Below are 21,382 nucleotides of genomic sequence, written 5' to 3' on the forward strand. Positions count from 1 at the left end.
AGCATGAGGGAAATAGAAGACCGCATGATATGATCTTTCCAAATCACCTTACTCCATCTATATGTTAATGATAATGTGGCTATATTTTGATTGATGCAGTATGAATCTATGTGTTAAGAGTTTGCATCTAGTTTATATAGCATATTAGTTGATATAAGCATTTGCATTAGAGTTGTATATATGTTAGTTGAATCATGGCATGTAGTTCGCATTGTAGAAAATTTTGTGAAAACTCCTATTTGGGAAGCTTGACAAGTGTATATAAGGCCCTTGTAGGTAATTTTTCTCCTTGAGACTTTGTTGACTAGAATACTCTGAAGACACCCTAGGATGTGTCATACTAGTATCTTTTAACCCATGGTCTAAGGCCTAGTCAAGGGTTTGCATGTGTATCACCTATCCAACCTTATGATGTGATATAGACTTGATTCACTTATCTAGGGGACCTTGATTGAATTGGTGGTTTGGTAAGCCAAAAATACTTTTCATTAATAAGTTTGAAGTGCTCATTTCAAAAGTTTTTGTGATGTGGAATCGTTTCTAATCGTCAAGAAAACCTCAAATGTTTTGAATTGTCGAAATGCCGAGAAATTTGATGGAGGAGTAGCACTTTAACTTGCTTTGGTGCAGGATCCATTGAACTGGGCCTCCAAACGGTTGTGAATTCGACCGCCCAAAGATAAAGTGACTATCACCCCAAGAGCTATTGTCTAGAGGTTAACCGGTTGCCTAATAAGTGATCGGCGAAAGCAAAGGACACTAGAAAATGAGGGACAAACGCCATCTCAAAGTTTTGAAATGTGAAATGCGGAAGTTGAATTGAGGTAAAGTTTTGAAAGTTAGTCAAATCCACTAGTTTTGTTTTGATTGACTTGAGTACTTTCATTCCAAAAAATCATTTTTGTTATGCAACCTTGTTGACCTTGGGACGATCCTTGGCCTTTACACTTTTAGAGGATCCGAGATTTGTCATGTCATATGCCACTAACGTCATAAGGACATCATTCCACCCCCATCCGATCGCCCTTAACAAAAGCATTTAGCAATTGTGGACGAAAGTAGCCTAGTTTAACACAACTTGGAGGTGACTTGTTGGTATTCTCTTGGACTTAGTAACTAAGAGAACTAATATCTATGATGGAGTGTGTGCCCTTGAATTGCTTCCCTTATAGATGATTTCCGCCACTTAGATGAGGAAAGTGGCTATTCTTTTTGTAGATGCATCCTTTTACCTGCTTTTGTGTGCTTAAATGTTGGGATGCGTCGTCATTTTGGCAAGCCCCACCTTGGCTTGCAAGAAAGCATCTTACCTCATAGATGTCTTGTTGTGAGTTGAAGGGGCGGAGTGAGACCCGCTAATTGTCTCACATCAGTTATGTTATGAATAAGGGTCAGAGTTTTACTCAGCTCTTTACTCGGGACGAGTAAAGGTTCGGTTTTGAGATATTTGATGTGACTCGTATTTACGTATATTTAGTCCCTTAACTAGCCTCGTTCCTATGCTTTCTAGCATGTTTTAGGGTCGTTTCAATCTTAAGCTTCCTACTTTGCATATTCTATGAGGTTTTATGACCTTGGTAGGGAAGGAGCGCTAGCCTAGCATGTATGGAGCAAAAGGGAGCTAAATTGATCGCATCTAACGGCCAAGCATCAAAGAGGAGACTGATACTAAAGGCCTAAGTAGATAGAACAAATAAATGGGCAATGATGAAGGACCACCACGACTCCTCAATGATCCCCACAGATCATGAGGCAGCCAAATAAAGAAGAAGAAAATCTTCATGAAAGGACGGTCATCCCAAGCACGGCCCGAGCGTCCCAAAGTAGAGGATGGGCATCCCAAGACTCAGCCCGAGCGTCTCTTAAGCAGGACGAGCGTTTTTCCTTGCAGCATGAGCTTCCAACAAGTGCAATCCGGGCGTCTCCGTGGAAGACTTGCAAGGCATTTATCGTCATTTAAGCCCTTAGTTAACCTAATACTTGTATTTAGTATAAATACTCCCTTATAATAGGAGATTAGCATTAAGCCATTGGAGTAGATTAGAGATCAATTAGCTTAAATACATCTTAATCCTTCCGTAATTATTTTTCAAGAATTCTTAGAACCAGTTGGGTAATTTGACGATTATTTGGGATTTATTGAAGAATTGACAACTCTTCATCATAAATCAAGTTCTCTTCTATTATTCTTTCCTTTCCATTTGTTCATCATAAGTTTGGTACAATTTCTTTACTCTTTGCTTAATAATTGTTTTTACTCATCCATCTTGTTTATATTTGTTAAGATAATTGACACCATTATTAACATGTTTTCCATTATCATGAGTAAGTAGTCTCCTAACTAGGGTTAGTGGTGTAACACCCGCGAATTTTCTGTTTTGGCAACTATAATTTAATTAGTCATTTTATTATTTTATTTATATTTTAAATCTGTTTTTATAAAAATGCGGCTTTACATGTATAATAATGTTAATATTATTAAAAATATCCGTCTTAAGTTTGTAGTAGGTTTGAAACGTATTTTAGTGGAAAATCGACTCAATTTAAGGTTTTGGGCTTAGGATGACCATTGGGCCTTTCTTTTATTTCTTCCCGTCCACCAATCCTACACTCAAAAGCCTATCTTCTTCATTCTACTCTAAAATTTCAGCAACTTTCCTCAACAAACAAACATAAAACACCATTTCTTCCATTTCACTAAAATCCTCATAACTTGCTCAATTCTTATCCGAATCAAGTGATTTTCGCGTTTATCTTCTCCTCTTTCCGTTCTCCATCCATTTATGTAAGAAAGAACCCAACTTTCCTCTTCCCCTTATTCTGGTCGTGTATATAAGGTTTATTCAAGTTATATAAGATTGAAATGGTATTATATATTCCACATATGAGTTCTTATTTGTTCATGGTCGAATCTTTATCAAGTTTCAAGTATAAAATGACTTAGTATATTTCATTTATGGGTGTACTTACTCATTTCCATGTTTCCATCATATTTCAAGTATGAGTAATTTATTCTAAGTAACTACTTGTAATGAGTCGTATTCTTGTGAAAATGTCATAATGATATGCCTTCTTGCTTGACTTCTCTGTACGCCCTACTTGTGTTGTTCTGGCAAGTGTGGTTTTGGTCACTTGTGTTGTTCTCGTAAGTGCGGTTTGGTCACTTGTGTTGTTCTGGCAAGTGCGGTTTTGGTCACTTGTGTTGTTCTGGCAAGTGCTGTTTTGGTCACTTGTGCTGTTCTGGCAAGTGCAGTTTTGGTTACTTGTGCTGTTCGGGCAAGTACGATTTTGGTCACTTGTGCGGTTTTGGTTACTTGTGCTGTTCTTACAAGTACGATTTTGGTCACTTGTGCTGTTCTGGCAAGTGCGGTTTTGGCTACTTGTGCTGTTCTGGCAAGTATGGTTTTGGTCACTTGTGCTGTTCTGGCAAGTGAGTTTTATCATTGTCGTCCTACCGGGGGAATTATATTATATGAGTAGTAAAGGTCTTGCTTGGTTATAGATATTGGTATATGTCTTTCAAGGCAAGAGTTATGCCTTGTGTTGTTTGTGTTGGTCCTATCGGATACTAGGGGTGAGCTATAAGCCCTCTAGTTGCGATATGATCGTCGGGATTGATGTTCCCATTCATTCTTATGGTGAGATGCAAGCCATAAGTATGCATGTGACATTAGTAGCCACGTCCCGTGCAATGTTTGCTAAGTGGTTCTCCAAGTAATGGCTACAGTTTCTATCCTTGTAATTTGCATTGATTGATCCCTTACTTAACTTCTTCACGTGATTCGGATTCTAATCTCATATCTATGTTGTATTTCCTTGAAATGAGTGTTTTTGTATAAATGATTGTATTGTTGTCTTTCATATTATTTAATTGTCTCACATGAATAGTTGATTCTTTATTATGCTAATGTTGATCTATCTCTTGTTCCATCTCATTTAATTGCCATGTTTACACATAAACTTGATATTCACATCTTTTGTAAGTATCTTACATGATTTACCTGTTTTAGTTCTTTGTTATGTTCATTTCCACATTTTGTGGCTGGGAGAACCTTGAGTTACTCCCCACTGATTGTGGCATTCATATTTACATGAATGACAGGTATTAGTTGGTGCATCTATGGGGTGAAGACATGTGTGAGCTAGCGAGTACCTTGGATTAGTAGTCGGTTTAGTAGAATTCCTTAGACTTACCTTTTATTGTAATGTTATTCGAGGGATATAATTTCCCTCACCTTGACTATCACGTTTGTATAATTTAATCGTTATTTTAGCAAATCTTTATTTGGATTTTAATGAACCCGCGCTTTAGATTTTTAAAAAGTTTCAAAAATTTCCTAATTTTCGCTTGAATGTATAAGTTATGTTTTTCGCGTTATTGGGGGGGTTCACAAGTGAGGGATTAAGGGAGTTAATCATGGGGTAGATCTTTACTTAATAAGTTCATATGATTGCTTGCTAGTGTAGTTTTAACTTATGCACATCTTATGCTTGATTGACAACCTAGCATGAATCTCTTATCCATTTAAAAAGACTTACAAGACATAAACTAACTCAAGGCTTGTTAGACCATGCATATAGTTGACTGGGGAGAATTAAGTCGACTTGTAGGTGTCGTAAAGTCTTGACCAACTCGTCTCCGAAACCCAAAACTTCCTAGGAATTGTAAGATATAAACTAACTCGATTCCACGTCAACAATAATATGCTTGCATATATAAAACTCATTTATGTGATCTCACCATAATTCCCTTATGAATCCATGACACCCTAGTGCTTTTTATCAATTGTTCACACTCCCATTTAGTTATCTTGCTTTGTTTTCCATTTGTTTACTTTTACTTTGTCTAGTAGTTTAGATAACCATCTCAACCCAAACTAATTTATGACTTTAATCCATAACTACTTGCAATCGATAAATTAATCCAATACCCGTCACTGGGTAGTTTGTGGAGACTATAAATATTGTTTGAGGGCGTACAACGACACGTCGCATCAAATTCAATCTAATCTAACATATGGTACAATGTAAAATATGCATGACAAATTTTGGAAAAGGGAGAGAGTATCATACAATTTCGGAGCCGTCGTCATGCATAGGCTCCTAACCTTCGAACACATCATTACCGGGGTTGTTAAACCCACCAAATTCACCATGCCCCCATAACCTCCACTTCCTTTACCGTGTTGACTTTGGTCTCCGTAATTTGGAAACAAGAGATCCGGTTGAGCCCATGATGGAAAAGGGCCTCTAGGATTGATATACCCTTGTTGCACCATTTTGTAGTAGTTGGGGTATTGCGCCAAGTAGTTGGCGACCCTACCATCATGCACGTTGATGTCAATGTGATTTATCATGTCCATTAAGGTATCCATGGTCGGAGGCCTAGTCAGGTAACGCTCACGGTAAGGTCGGTTGGGGTTTGGATATTAGGGAATAGCTTTGAACGAGGGTGGTGCACCATGTTGGAATGGTTAGTCCCCGATTGGGGATGGGGCACTTCCTCTTGATGTTGCGGTTGCTCATAAATCTCAATTGGTAAGAGGTAACTCGGCTTTCGTGTGTATTTTCTCAATCGGGGGTAAGTGCTTGGTATATTCCACCCCACGAGTACAAGACATGAACATCCCCTATTGAACCATTCCACGCTCCCCTCCCTATTGTAGGTACACCACCGGTGGAATTGGAAGATTGTTTGCTCGTCTATCAAGGTATTTCTTTAGACTGAGGTATACCTCCCATCAAAGTTGAAGTCGGGGCAAAGTTCATTGGCTATTATTGTTATTAGCCCCCCCGCCCCTCCCCCAGCACATAAGTTTTAACTTGAGAATTCCCTTCTAAAAAATTATTCATTCTTGTAAGCATTTCAAGAGGCATGTTGAAATTGAACCGTTTTGCCCCTTGCACATTCAAATAGGACTCAAGAAATGTTAAGTCAAGGAGGGTGAAAGTTTATTGCTCTAACCTCCCATTGATGGTTCCGGCTATTAAGCTTTTACAAATTCGGATTACGGGATGTTCTATGTCAAATGTGTGGCATTGCTTCAAAGAACTAAATTCCCTCCTGGAGATAGCTTTCCTAACATGAGTAATATTAAGGTCGGAGGGTTTATCGGTGTTGGTTGTTAGGACCTCAAGGCCAAAGATTTCCGCAAATCGCTCTCAGGTCCGATGGTTAAAAATCCGGAGGCTTTATAGAAACTCTAGAGTGAGGCTTAGGTAGGTTTTCTCTTCGGCAAAAAACATTCTTTCTAGTCCCATACCTTAAAATAATATTTTCGTTTGTTGCCTAATACCGAGTGTTTGTAGTACATCAAGGTCAATAAATTTAGTTGGTTCATAGCGCATACATAATAACTCTAAGAATCGCTTTCGGTGCTTATCCTTTATGAATTCAATTTCCGGAAATTACTCGAGTTGCTCAACAACCGGTAGTAACACTTCTTCTTGAACCCTAGGCTCTCATGAGGCGTTTGAACTACTCCCGTTTTGCTTCTTCAAAACCGTCTCGCCGACATTAACCTTGCCCTTGCGCCTTAAGAACACTTTTGCTTGAAACCCTTAAGTGAAAGTGACCCAAGATGATGGCTCAAATCCTTCAAGTGATGAACCCAAAAAGTACTTCCTTAAATCTCAAATTTTTGATAACCTAGATTTTGAGAGAGTAGATTTCAACGATTTTTGGTGTTGTAGTACTTGTAAGTTGTGTTGGGTGAGTGTAGGATTGAGGTAGGATGAATTTGTCCTTGATCTTGGGTGGTTTGATGTGTGGTTTAATGGATTTTTGTTGGGGTTTTTCTTTGGGGTTTACAGGATGGAGATGAAGATTTTGTTTTATTAATAATAAGACATGGGATAGGAGTGAGGATATGGGCGGATAAAGCAAGGGCTTGCGCATGGTTCATGCGGGCTTGTGCTGGGCTCAGGAGGGATATGGTCCTGAGTTTTTTTACCATCCCATCAGATCGTGCGAGCTGTGCCAGGCTTGGGTGAGTTGCTTGTTAGCTCGGCTGAGCTTGGGCGAGCTGCCGTTTAGGGTTGTTCCTTTTGTCGTCTTCCCCCCAACTCGGGCAAGCCTTCTTCTTCTCCTTCCATTGGGCCTATATGAGGCCTTTCATTTATCTCTTTGGTAAATTATGTCTTCCCATCTTGTTAAACACCTATAAAATTTCCTCAAGAGTAGATGAGGACTATCCCTCACATCTCTCATGCAAAAACTAAGGAGTGTATATAAATAATAACGCTAAAATGTGCCTAAACTATCATGCAAAGCAATATAAAGTTTCTGAATAGAATATATTAGAAATGGTGGATTGAGGTAGGACTCCACCAAACTAAATCAAGGGATTAATTTCATTGTTCTTATCCATGTAACTTAATGCTCTCAATAGCCAATTTTTTTGTGAATGGTCCTTGAATAAACATGAGTAAGCTTTTGACCACTTCAAGATAAAGTAGAGACAATTTATTTTACAAAGGACCCCTTGTTATGTTTCCTTTGCTTCTCCTTTGGCTTGTCACCACGGCCTTGTATATTCTTTAATTTAGCAAGCTTGATATCCTTATCACTGGGAGGCTTCCATTCTCTCCCATATCCTTTGAAATTAATGATGATGATGATAATATTTGGACTTCACATAGAAGGAGAAATTTCATGGCATTGATGACGGGATGGCTTAGGAATCGAGACTGTGGGTGCTAAGTCTTCACAAGTAAGCGTATTCATAGCTTTTTTCTTAAGCTTCTCCACCAAGTACTTTTTAAATGACAATTTGACCTCTCGGAGAAGGCATATAATGTCATCTCCAACAATCATGGGCTCCATGGTGGGTGTAAAAACGTACTCATGGTCAATATGAAAGAGACATTTATCTTCTTCATGGAAGTTCACCTCAAACTTCTCAAGGATGGGCTCCTCAATAAAGGCACTCACACAACTCCATTCGTCTTTTAAGTGTACCTCTTCTTCATTCCACGAGTCGTTGCAAGACTCATACTCCTGATCATCATTTTTCATAGGCTTGTCATCATCGCTATCTCCATATGAATCATATATAGGAGCTTTACTTCTTACTAACTCTCTTTCCATCACCTCAACTTCCACTTCAAATGATACATCTTCATACTCCCAAACTCTAAGAGTATTGGGTTTGATCAACCTCATATCTTCTTCACCAAATACCACACTTTAATACTCACAAGAGCCCAAGGAACTTGGCTCCTCCGAATTTTCATCTCCCACATCAAAGGTGACTCTTTCAAGTTTATATTCAAAGGCATTGATATTGGAGTTGGTAGAGTGATAAATATTTTCGAGGGGTACGGTTGGTGGGGTAGTCACTAGGATGGCTTCATCGTGTTCTTCAAATGCCTCCTCCTCATAACTCTCTTCATCAAGTGGCTCTTGGAAGGTTTCCAATTGGGCTAGTTGAGTCCCCAATTTCTCCCCTCATTCCACGAGTCCATTAAAGAAATTTTCCCTTACTTTCTTTATTTTTACACTTGTTCAAAAATTTCTTGGTGTTTACGAAGCATATGTAGTACCAAGGTTTGCATATAGATGTTTTGGTTGTCTCCAAGTTCTTGTTGGGTATAGGATGGGTGAAATGGATGGTCAAAGGAAAAACAATTTTGAATACTTTGTTGTTGGGGGTGGATGTTTGGGTTTTGTTGTGATGAGTATGGTTTTCCATTGTTGAAACTTTGGTGGGGTTATACGTAAGCTTGTCCTCAAAGCTTCCACACATAATGATGTTATACCCGAAAGTTCTGCCTTGGCAAAACGTTTTTTGACTTAAGGCTTGCATTGTCATTTTAAAGACATGGCTATAATCATGAAAACTACAAAAAGATAGTGAGAACGACCTTGAGGAATTGACTTCCCCAAGGTGAATAAAGACACAACTAAAAATCAATAAATGATAACAATTCAACAATACACCGTCCCAGGCAATGGCGCCATTTTTGATAAAATGTCGTTAAACTATTAAACCAAATTTATAAACTCAACAAACTACTAATAAAGGAGAAAGTAGAGGTCGGATCCCAAGGGATGGTTTATCAAATATTTATCAAATGCAAGTAGCTATGTCTTAGTGTCACAATTTGGGTTTGAGTTGTAAGCTAAACTACTACAACGAAAATGTAAACAAATGAAAACAATGCAAGCAAATAGAGATGTAAACAATTGATTATAAACACTAGGGTGTCAGGGGTTCATAGGGGAAACATGGTATAATCACAATAATGAGTCATACAAACGATTATAGTTGTGTTGGAATCGAGTTGATTTATGTCTTACAATTCCTTGGGAGACTTAGGTCTCGGAGTCGAGTTGATTTTTATCTTACGACGCCTACAATGACTTGAATCTCCCTATTTAACAATATTTATGGTCTAACAAGCCTTGAGTTGATTTATGTCTTACAAGTCTTGTTGAAAAGATAAGAGAATCATGCTAGGTTGTCAATCAAGCATTTCATCAAGTATAACATGTGCATAAATTTAAAACACAACATACAATCATTCACATGAACTCATTAAGTATAAATCTAACCCATAATTACTCCCCTAATCCCCCACTAACCCTAGGTAAGAGACTACTCACCCATCATCATGGAAATCATGTCATCAATGATGTCAAGTATCTCAACAAGTATAAACATGATGAATGTGTAAGCAATGAACAAGAAATTAAGTGAAAGATTAAGTAAAGAGTAAAGGAATTGTACAAAATAAGATGAACAAAGGAAGTGGAAGAATAATAGAATAAAGCCTTGATTAATAATGAAGAGTTATCAATTCTCCAATACCAAACCCAAGAATTCTTCAATTACTAAACTAGATCTAAGATTGTTTGAGCAATAATTAAAGAAGGATTAATATGTAATTAAGCTAATTAGAGTAGTCTAACTAAGCTAAGCTAATATCTTTTCCTCTAAATACCTGAGGTATGTATATTAAGTACAAGCACTAGGTTAACTAGGGGCTTAAATGATGATTAAGCCCCTTAAGGAAGTCCTTCGCTTCGCTAGAGCTAAGCTAGCTCCCACAAGTTCCCCCACTTCATCGTTCATCAGGCAGCTGGGTCGTGGGAGCTAGACGTGGCTCGCCCCAACTCCTCCTCTTTGAGGTTCATCCTATCACTCACCTCGTGGGAGCTGGGTAAGTGACCGCCCGAGCTCAGGCTTGGCTCGTGGGAGCTTCAGTGAGCTTGGGCGTTGCTGCCTCCCAACTCGTGGGAGCTGGCCTAGACTCGTGGGGTTCGACTTCATTGCCCAGATGCTTGCTTTATTGACTTAGGCCTTTAGTCTTGGTCTCCTCTTTGATTCTTGGTCGTTAGATGCGGTCAATTTAGCTCCGTAATGCACCAATTAAGCAAGGCTAATGCTCTCTTCCTATAAAGGCAACAAACCTCATAGAATTTGCATAATTGGAAGCTAAAGACAAGAAACGATCCTAATAATCACGTAAAAGCATATGAAATGAAGGCTACTTAGGGGACTAAATGTGCATAAATACGAGTCACATCAGTGGACAATCCTCATACGTGTCCATACCACCATACCCTAACCCGCATACACCTTATACTCCCAAAATCCAAGAGTTCCAACCATGAACGAATTGATGATGCTAATGCAACGCGTCGATGTCGGGGTGCACCAAGGGCGGGTTAACAACTACTTGGCACAATAATCTCCCAACTACCAAATCGCGCAACAAGGGTACATTGACCCTAATGGCCTTCTACCATCTTGGGTCCAACGAGATCTCTTTTTCCCTAACCAAAGGAACCAAGGAGGAGGATATGCTACATACAACAACCCCAATGACAATGATGATGATGAGTTTGGCGGCTAGAGATTCTTAGCCATGGTGACCCCCAATTGTATGATACCCTCTTCTCTCTCTCTCTCTCTCTCTCTCTCTCTCTCTCTCTCTCTCTCTCTCTCTCTCTCTCTCATGTATAGTTTGCATTGTATTAGATATTAGTTTAGATTGTATACTAGTTTGCTTCTCGCTTGCATTTGTAATATATTTCAAATCGCACTTGCATTAGTTAGTTCATATAGCATATTTGCATTGTACAATCAATATAAATATATATTTGAGGCTTTTTTCGAGCGACGTGGTAGTCTCCAACTTTTTTAAAACAGTTAATTAAATTTCATAATTAATTACTTACAGTTTTTTTATTAAAATTAGGAAATACTTAATCATTTACAATTTTCCTATTAGAATTAGAAAATTATTTTTTAATATTTGTTCACTTATTATTTTAAAATTACTTTTTCCAACTTTTCTATTAGAATTAGAAGATTATTTCTTAATATTCGTGTTTATATATATATATATATATATATATATATATATATATATATATATATATATATATATAAAGTTCGATATATTATAGAAAAAAAACTTAGATATATTCATAGTCTCCAATATACGCATTATTCAATATAATAATTCACAAGATAAAACGTGTGTAAGCTCAATTTTTTTAAAACACTTAAAATAAAATTAAAAATTAACATAAAGAATAATATAGAAATAATGTTTAACAAAAATTAACATATATATAAATTAATATAGAAATAGAGTTTAATAATGTAATTATCTATACATCATATTTTAATATTATATCTAATAACTTAATAATAGTTTCAAGTCTTTGTAATTAATCCAAGTGACATAATTTTATTTAATACTAACTACTCTCGAGAATGCAAATGAATTTCATAGCAATTCTATCATTCTAAAAATGTTGTTAAATGACTTGATTGCTTCCTATGACAAGGTGAAATTGATCATTACACGATCTATTCATTGTGTAAATATTTTTTGATTATCAGAGCAAGCATGCCCATTTTATTTCATCATAGTAATTTCTCGACCGTCGCTTAAAATTTTGCTATAATTGCGTATTTGCCTATATCATTCTAACATCTAGATTTACACAAATTTCGTGGGTTATCCAACCTCTACTACACACATAGTAATATACTCTGTATGAAACAACAATTTTTCTAAGGACATTTGCTTCAAAGGTACACGATAAGTTAGTTTAGGAAAAAAAAGTTTGACATTCCTCATGTCCCATCATTTATTTATCCTTTTAGTTTCTATGAGGAATATATTAATTAAATGTAAAGAAATTATTGGGACAGAGATAGACCTGGCAAACAAGCCAACATGGTCAGGTTCGGGTCGAGACAATTCAGGTTTTCAAGAATTTGGTTCAAAATGGGTCGGGCTGGGTAAGTGATGGAGTTAGGGAGGCTAGCAGAGGTGAGGGCGGTCGAAAATTTCATTGTTTTAGTTAAAATTTTCCAACATTTTTCGAGTTTACATCTTAAAACATTACTCGTTCGTCCCCTACTGAGATTTTTCAACCCCTGCTGGGGTTAATTTCTGGCTCCGCCACTGGTCGGGTTGTTTCGGGTTCAGCTCATTTTCGGATAGGTTATTATTACACTATTTAGGGATAGCAGTCAGTTCCAACAAAAATATTATAACCCCCGTTTTTCCTCATTTTCAAAATTGAAATCAAATAATTTCAACAATATTCATTAGTCACCATGCTTATATTACTAATTAAGTGATTAATAATATAGATAAAAAAACATTTGAAAGAAGAAGTGCACGCACCTAAAAAAAATTGGCGAAAGATCGGTGTCGCTAATGGAAATAGAATGATTTTCAACTCTAAAATCAAATCCACACAAAGATAATGTATAGCGATACATAATATATATAAAAAGAAAACATAATCAATCAGAAAAATTCGGTTAAACCAATATTATTTTTTAGTAAGATTTGCACAAATAGTAACACAACACAAGTAAAATACTATGTATCGTATCGGTTGTATAGTTTAGGAAAATAATATCATAGGCCATATTATATATCTCATATTAGTTCATCTTCAACTCTTCTACGTAACAAAGACATGAATAATGTTTTTAATGGGATCTCTCAAAATAATCATATAATATGAAAAAAGATAAATAGAAGTAAAACAAATATAGGTTAATCATTATCTTTATCATCTTTTTACATACCCCACATTAATATGGTATAATTATTATTTATTACCCGCAAAAACCAAATGAGATCTTTACCTCAAGTTGTTGCCTTTTTATTACTGTGAATTAATTTCTTCTAATTTGACAAAATTTCTGTAGGTTTTGATTCAAATTGGGCCTTCATGACCAGTTGGACGAATTTTTCTCTCCCTGTTTGTGGATAAATGTTTTCTTAATTACTTTTCTTTATATGTTAACATGCGTTTATATGTTCAAATTTTAAAGCCAATTGAAATTTTTTTATTCTGTTTGATCAATTAGAAAAACATCTTAAAAATATTATCAAACGACATTTTCAAGGAAATTTTTGCATAAACAATTTCAATTTTAAACCTTTCATAAATATTCCAAGTTTTAACATCCCACGCGATTACACGGGACATAAGGTCACCTTGAATGGCAAGTAATACACTCAAAAGGAGTATCTAAATGATCTTGGGCAATCCACCAATACACACCAAAAGAGCAAACGACTACATTCATTTTGTGCCATGGGTATTCAGGGGGGGCGTAATAGATTGAGTTAACAGGTGTTTGAGGCCATGTTTTAAGAGTGTTGGCAATAGACCAAGAAAAGCAAAGATAATGAATACAAGAAACATTGAGTTGATTAAAACCACCAAAAGATTAAGGAGAAAAGTTCCGAGTAAATCAAGGCGAGTTGAAGTGTTTAAGGTTTTAAAAGCGTCTAGGATGAATGTCAAATTAAAGGAGTAAAAGGTAAGCGAGAGCTGACAAAACGAGGGACAGACCCACACAATGTGGATGATACTCTTAGAATGATGGTGACACATGCTAAACAAGGCGAAACAAGCAACCTCGAGAGGAGAGACTAACATTATGTGGGAGTATACGTCCACCAAGCAAGCTACAAGAAAAGAAAATTACGGTGCTTGGTACATGTGGAACATAATCATTTAAGGTTGGCCATAAAAAGAAGGGTAAGGTGAGGGTAAGAGCACTCTTTAGAATAAGAGAAGCTTAAGGAGAAACTTTTAAAGTAGCACTGAGAGTTGATATAACATTTACAATAGGGTTAAAATTAAAAGAAATTGAGTAACAAGAATATTTTGATGATGAAAAAAGAGCACATTAAACTCATTATCAGAAACGTTTCAAGAGACATTGACAATAATAAATATATGAAACACATGGTTGAGGTGGGGAGGATAGGTCCAAAAAGAAGGGATCTAAGAGGCTTAAGGGTATACTGGATGACTGCATCTATATTAGTCATTTATCATACTTTAAATTCAAAGATCAAAATAGAGGAGGCGTGTACATGTTGTATGTAATACATGCAATGTTAAACGAATTAAAATACAAATGGATTGTCATTTTTTTGTTTTGTTTTACCAATTAAACCTCTCCAAATTACTATATAAGGGAAAAAAATGTATAATCCCGTAAGTGTCGATTAGTTTAGAATTAACTACTATCTAAGCAATATATTTTGTTAATCAAATATGTCAACATTAAAATTGATCTATAGTCCCTTTTACACAATAAAGGCTAAAACAACCTTACGCATTTTACAATTATTTAGATAATTATTTTAGAATCCGTGCAACGCACTGGCATCACACTAGTATATCTCATATAACTCACATATTTAGCTTCATATAGCTAGTTGCATTTAGTTATATCTTGCATTCATGCATGGTCACTAATGACCAAACCTATTCGTTTTTACACAAGAAATAGTATTTAGTTCGGTTTGGAGATGTTTGATCATAAGTGTCCAAAGCTAATTCAAATTAGCTTTCATATTGGTAGAAAGCATGCACCATTTTAGCTTAGATTAGTTGCATCATTTATAATATATGACATATAGTTGCATTTACATGCATTCATTCATTTCATGCATTGCACTTGCAATTGTATTTCCTTTCCAAAAATTCAAAAATCCAAAAACTAGTCCTTAATTTTCAAATGTTTAAAAATACAAAGACATGATCTTTATTTTCAAATAAAACTTATTTTAAAAATACAAAAATATATCTTTCGTTTTCATTTCCTACTCTTACATTGTACGTTGAGGACAATGTCTAAAATAATGTGCGGGGTGGGAATTAATATTCAAAAACCCATTAAAATTTGAAAAACCATGAAAAATTAATTTTTTTTTTTATCTTACTTATCAAAAATATCTAAAAATTGAATATTTTCAAAAATCAAAAACATTTTCTTTCGTTTAGTAGTGTAGAATTTTATATACTTGTGTGTATTATTCTCTTCTTATATAGGTACAACACTCCATTTGAAACATATCCTAAGGAAATAAGAAGACCGCATGGTAAGATCGTTCTAGTCACTTTCTCCCTTCAGTTTCTTTTTATCTATAAGAAGGATGGGCTATATGTTGTTGAGGATGTTGTGGAGTTTTGTGTTGCGGTTTTTTGTGCCTATATGTTGTTAGGAGCTTACATTTAGGATTATATGACATATAGTTGGTAGAAGCATATGCATTAGATTGCTTATATGTAGGTTGCATCATGGCATGTAGTTGCATTTAGAAATAAACTTTGGAAAATGCCTGATTGGGAAACTTGACAAGTGTACATAGGCACTTGTAGATACTTTTTCTCCTTAACACTTTGTCTACTAGAATAGTCATAAAACAGCCTTTTTAGTGTCATACTAGTATCGTTTGACCTATGTGCTAAGGCCTAGTCAAGAGTAGCTTGTAGTGTGATGATAATTCTTTGGCCACCGTTTATTCCAAGGCGACCTTTGAATCCATGCAACTGTTCAATCACTTATACCATCTATTATATTCTTAATAAAGGGAATGGGCATTATAATCGTCAAATGAGTTCAAATGCCAAATGAAAGCCAAAGTTTGCAATTTTGTTAAAGTTATTCTTTGTCTTAGACTTAGGAGTTCAAATGGGACTTCCATGGTCTTCTAGAGTACCCTTAGTACACATGGGGTCGCTCTCGATGTCACTTCGGTGAGGATTTGCATATTGTCGATCATCGCCTCATTCCTTTGCCAAAAGACTAAATTGCCAAAGTATTCAATTGCCAATCATAAAAAATGGCAAGAAATGTTCATAATGTCAAATGCTACAAAAATTGGGGGAAAAATAACCCGAAAGCAAACTACAATTGAGAAACTCATACATCTTGAATCCCTTTTATCCGTTGATGGTCCTATTTTTATTGCCTGCTGAAGAGGGGACGACCCATCCTTTTGCCTAGGCAAGAGGGGGAATTCCGCAATCCTACAGCGTCTTCTAACACTATGAGGACCTTGCTCTTAACAAAAGCATTTAGTAATTGTGGACGAATGTTTCCTAGTTTAACCCTACTTGGAGTTGATTTATTTCTATCCTTTTAGACCTAGTAGTTTAGAGAACTAATATCTATGATGGAGTATATGACTTTAGATTGTTTCTCTTTTAGTTGATTCCGCCAGTTAGATGAGGAGAGTGGCTATTCTTTTGTAGATGCATCTTATTAATTTTTTATGTGTGTTATGATGGATGCATCATCATTTTGACAAGCCCCGCCTTGCCTTACAATAAGGCATTTATATTCTAAATCATGGATGTCTTATTGTGAGTTGAAGGGGCAGAGTGAGACCCGCTAATTGTCTCACATTGAATATCCTATATAGGATTAGTTTGAATAAGGGTCTTAGTTTTAGTTACCTCTTTGCTCGGGACGAGCAAAGGTTCGGTTTGGGGATATTTGATGCGGTTCATTTTAGCGCACTTTTAACCCCATTTTGTACCCCATTTAACATGCTGATTTGCACTTATTAGGGTCATTTAGGCGTCTTTAGCTTCCTATTTGATTTTCTATGAGATTTTAGTCTATTTCTAGGAAAGGAAGCAAAATGAGCGGAAATCGTGCATAAATGGAGCTATGAGGAGCTAAATTGATGGCACTAGTGAGGAAGCATTAAGAGAAGATGGAAACCAAAGACTCGTAACAAGGTTTTAATGCAAATGGAGTCATCCCCCACGGCCTAAGGACATCCCCATAGGTTTTGGGACATCAAATGAAAAAGAAGGCAGTTATAGCACCAACCCGGGTGAGCCAGTCACCACCCCAGACGATCTGGCTGCCAACCCGGGCGAGCACCAACCCAACCCGGGCGGGTTCCCAGGCAATGCTTACCTGGCCTTTCTTCAACCCGGGCAAGCTCTTTGCCAACTCGGGCGGGGCTCTAATTCTTGCGCCCCTAGACATCAAGTGTGTTGACCAATTTGCCCTTAATCTTGTATCTACTATATGTACTCTAATTTTAATAATTCTAGGGTTATGCCTCTTTAGGGAGAGTATTAGGCTTCCTTAGTAGAGATTAGGAATAGATTAGACTTAATATTTCTAAAATTAATGTAGTGAAGATTAGTGACACGTCTTCATCTTTATTCAAGACTTCCTTCATTTCATTGTTCATTTAGTTGGTATTACTTCTAAATCCGTTTTTTTACTACTTGTCCATCCTTCATTATGTCATTTACTTTTTGTTCTATTATCATTTTTACATGTGTAATGATGTTTGACACCATTGTTAGCATAATAATCATCATGTGTAGTGAGTAGTCTCTTAGCTAGGGTTATTACGGACTTAGAGGATCAATTGAAGGGTAGATCAATATCTTATGAGTTAACTGGTTGATTAAATTTGTTGTTGTAAGTACTAGTCTAGTGCTCATGTTATATTTGATGAAATGCTTGATTGACAATCTCGCATGATTCTCTACCTTTTCAACAGTGCCCGTAAGATCAGAATCCTCGGGGATTATTAGACCTTGCACTATATTAGTAGGAAGACCGGGTTTACGCCGAAAGCTAACCCGACAAGATCCGGCCGTACTCTACCATGACCTTGACCAAATAAGAAACTCATATATTGGATTTGTCATTTGGCTGCCTCTTTTAATCAGAGACACCTGAGTGTCTTTAATCAATTGTTTATATCCCTTACTTTCGGTATTTTAATTGGTTTACATTTTATTTAAAGCTACACAACCCTAATCAATTGTGACAGTTGCATGAAAAAAAAAATCGATAGACTTAGAAGCTAAAGCTCACCGTCTCGTAGATCGACTCCGACTTACTACTTGCTAGTTGTTTGTTTGATTTACAAATATTGTTTGATGGTTTGACGAAACATCACCCTTTCTAAGATAGTACTCACTCATCATCATGGTAATCATGCAAGTAATGTTGTCAAGCATCGTAGCAATGGAAAACATGATGATCAATGTAAAGTAATTAACAAAGATTAATAAAATATTAAGCAGAAATTAAGGAATTATACCAAAATTTAAGAAGATTAATTATAATAATGAAGAATAAATAGAAGAAACCCTTTGATTAGATGAAGAATTGTCACCTTCTTCAAATACAACCCAAGAATTCTTTAATTGCAAAACTAGATCTAAGATTGATTAGAAGATTGATTGTGCAAAGATGAATCTAATTTATGGATGGATTAAGCTAAACTACTCTTAATCTAAAATAAGGAGGCTTCGTAACACTAATGAAGCTTAAACCTAATTATTACAAAATAGGGTGTATATAAAGTGTCGTAAAGGATGAATTCATGTCAGGGAGCCATGCTGTCATACCTCGTAATTTCTAGAGCTAGTACTCGGTCGAGTGGCCGAGTACTCGACCGAGTAAACCTCACTCGACCGAGTGAAGGACTGAGTGAGTCTGAAGATTTGTTAAAGCTCCTTATCGTAGGTCACTCGACTGAGTGGAGCCACACTCAACCGAGTGAACCGAGCACTCGACCAAGTGCTGCGGAACCACTGAGTTTTCATGTGTGGGGTTTTCTATTGAGGGGCCTTGACATATATAGGCCCTATTTTTCTGATATTTCCCATTTCCAAACCCTATTTCCCTCTCTCTAAATCCCTCCTACCTCTCTATACAATCCCTCCTTCTCTAAAGCCTAGATCTACAAATATGGGTGAAGAATTTGGGAGATTCATTCACATTTTCTTGTTACTTATCACTTGGTGAGTATTATACTAACTTTTTCCATTTAATTTGGATAATTCGTTTTAAGACTCCAACCCTAGAATTTGGGAGGGTTTTTATGGGCGTGGTTAATGGGTGCTATTAGTTAGTTTTTTGAGTAATTAAAGGGTAATAATAAGGGGTTTTGTGTTATATAAGAGTATAGGATGTATATGATATTTATGATATGATTATTGTAGGATGAGACGGTCTTATGAGGTGGAATCTTGTTATGTTGAATTTCCTTGTAAAGAATGCTAAAAGGTAGGTTAATCCTACTCGGTTTCAATAATGTGGTCGTTACATATGTTGTGGTTAATGTTGTAATTAGTGTCACATAATTAGAGTAATTGCATTATAACATATTTAGTGGATAATAACATCATTAAGAAGATAAGTATGTTGGTTAGATTGCATTATAACATGATATTGGTTAAGACGACTTGATGAGTCGGTAATTGGCATATTGTGTGGTATCTTGATTTTATGGTATTTGTCATTGTATATTGGAGAATATGACGGTTGTGATTGTTTGGTTGTTGTTAAGGAGACAAAAGGCGGTTGGAGACCGTCTTACGCTTGAGTCGCCTCTTGGAGCTTCCCACCCCAAGAGGGATGTGCACATTAATGACTTGAGTACGGAGGGACTCCTGTGGTTGAGACACGACATCTGGCAGGGGATCCGGTTGGATTCCAGACCCGATACGTCTGGGCTTGTCCAGGTACCTATTTATGGTTGTTGGTATGTCTAGGCGTGTTCCGGTACCAGTGTGGTTGTCGGTATGTCTAGGTGTGTCCCGTTAGCGTGGTGGTTGTTGGTACGTCTGGGCGTGTCTCAGTACCGGAGGGGTTGTTGTTTGATAGCGTCTCATGCATATTATAGTCATGTTGCATACTAACACACTTTGAGTTGTGTCATACTTTATTTATTGAAACTGACGTTTATGTGTATGTGTAATTATCATCTATTTCCGGGGTGGCCTGTGTCGATCCATATGATATTTCTGATCATAGGCGAGCGGATTAAGTACAAGTTGCATGTTGCCATGATCGGCATTTGGGCCGAGCCCTTGAGTCGGAGTCGAGTAGCATAACATAGATGTTATAAATGGTAGTCGACTTGTAATTTGTATAGTTTACATTTATGATTAGTTTATGGTTGTAGTCACTAAATTTATCATTTATAATAAATGGTTCTTGATTGTATCTCCGATTTATCGCCTCGGGAAACCAAGATGGTAACATATCCCAATTACCTTGGCCGGGTTAGAAAGGGGTGTTACAAAGTGGTATCAGAGAGACGATTTTGGAACCTAAACAAGTGAACCAAAATGAATCTAGGAGTGTCTAATAAAATGAACCCGACATGAGTACATTGGAGGTCGGTTTTCGGTGAGTAGGATCCCTCATCTCAAAACTAGATCCTACTATTTCGGTTGGTCACTACGTGGGTGGTTAAGAGTCGGGAAACGTGAAGTGAAATGTTGCATGAATATACTTGTGTTATAGTTTTGTTGAGCAACTTGCATGATATAGAGGTTGTGTGGTGAATGATAATGTATGATAGTTGAAAGGATGAAATTGAAATGTTTACTTGAATGAGGTATATGTGATATGAGTTGAGGATTGTTTCATGTGAAATGCAATTGTTTGTATGAGTATTGCGTGTTTGAATATGATGACATTTAAAGTCGTAATTTACATAGTTGATAGGATTCTTGCATAATATAATTGTTCATACGATATGTGATAATATGTAGAAGTTGGATGAAAGTAATGATACATATTTCTTGTTTTGAGAATAGTTATTACGTGGTGGTGTGTGATGGGCACTAGCCCTGTCCTTTAGCATTTTAATACCGCATATATATTTGGCTTTCACTAATGCTATAGTTAGAGTATGATTAGTAATAACTGTTAGTAAAATAGTCGCTTGTATAAGAAAAGTACTCCTTAGTCGGAAATTGAAAACCATCGAGAGGCACCCAACTGAGTGCGAGTTAGTACTCAACCGAGTACTATTCACTCGACCGAGTGAACCCTACCACTCGACCGAGTGGACCAATTTTCAGAAACTTGCAAATTTCTGGAAGTGAGTCACTCAACCGAGTGGAGAGGGCACTCGACCGAGTGGACTCAGCACTCGACCGAGTGTCATTTTCTGGGTTGTGAAATTTGCGAAATTTGCATTATTACCTTATTTTCTGCATTTTTTCATCGTTTCTCGTAACAAAAATACCAAAATATCTTTACAATTTTCCTAAATTCCATTGTTGATGTTTGTTGCTTAGACTTAAACTTTCTAC

The sequence above is a fragment of the Silene latifolia genome, chromosome Y (genome assembly GCF_048544455.1).
Source record: "Silene latifolia isolate original U9 population chromosome Y, ASM4854445v1, whole genome shotgun sequence".
Taxonomy (NCBI): domain Eukaryota; kingdom Viridiplantae; phylum Streptophyta; class Magnoliopsida; order Caryophyllales; family Caryophyllaceae; genus Silene; species Silene latifolia.